The following is a 1,089-nucleotide window of genomic DNA, read 5'->3' on the forward strand; positions in this document are numbered from 1 at the left end:
AAGCATGAAGTCTCTCCCTAAGAGCTGAAAACATGCAGAAAATATGTGAAACCACCTTTCTCCATCCTGAACTCTAGGAAGTAGCCTGGTTGCACTCCCTTCTTGACACATTGTTTTGCTATTTTGTCTGTCTGTACTATAGTCAATAACCTTTTCAAACACCACAGTTCAAAAGCATAGAATCTTCTTCCATTTTTTTTTACTCATCATCCACATTTCAGATGCAGGGGAAGCAACTGAAAATACACTGACTTTTATCTGGTAGATTGGTCTTTAAACCGACCTCTACTCTTTAGAACTTTGGAAAGGCTCTTGATTGCAGATTTCTCCAAAGTAGTATGTCTTTTCAATTCTTGGTAGATTTCATCATGAGCATTAATTGTGGAATCTAATGTAATGAGATTATTGACAACATCCATCTCTTTTCCATCTGTCATGATGTTACATTGGTCCAATTGTGAGGATTTTTGTTTTCTAGATGTTGAGTTGTAATCCATATTGAAGGCATTAGTCTATGATCTTCTCGGCTTGAAATAAAATGGAATTTTATCTACTGAATCTCAGATAAAATGTTGACGAATGGCAAAACAAAGTGAAATACTAGAAGCAAAGATATATTTTGACCACATATAATACAAATAAGAAATTAATAAGAAAACGGAGATTTAGGTCTCTTTGAATCATTCCATGCTTATACATGAACATATAACAGTAGATGCATAACATTTATAAATTCTGACAACACCAAGAAAATGTCACATATTTGCAACCAAAAGAGTTGTCTATAGTAAGTATTAAAATTCTTCTTGAGTTTCCCACCGTCGGCTGAAACTTTTTGAGTGTTCAAAATTCCCTATGTTCACATTTCACAACTTTACGCTGCTTCCTCACAACTTTATGCCATTCAAATTGGATTATCTTTTTTCTCCTAAAGTCATTCTGCTGTTGCTCTTTCTTCCTTTCCATATTCTTTAATTGAAATTCAATCGTTTTTGGGTTCAATAATGTATACTGCACTGAAACAGAGGAGGGAGAAAACTGTTTAAAAGAGATATATAACTAGGTATTTCTGTCATCACAGGAGTCTAG

The sequence above is a fragment of the Elephantulus edwardii genome, unplaced genomic scaffold (assembly GCF_000299155.1).
Source record: "Elephantulus edwardii isolate Elephantulus edwardi_28Jun2011 unplaced genomic scaffold, EleEdw1.0 scaffold00001, whole genome shotgun sequence".
NCBI classification, from domain to species: domain Eukaryota; kingdom Metazoa; phylum Chordata; class Mammalia; order Macroscelidea; family Macroscelididae; genus Elephantulus; species Elephantulus edwardii.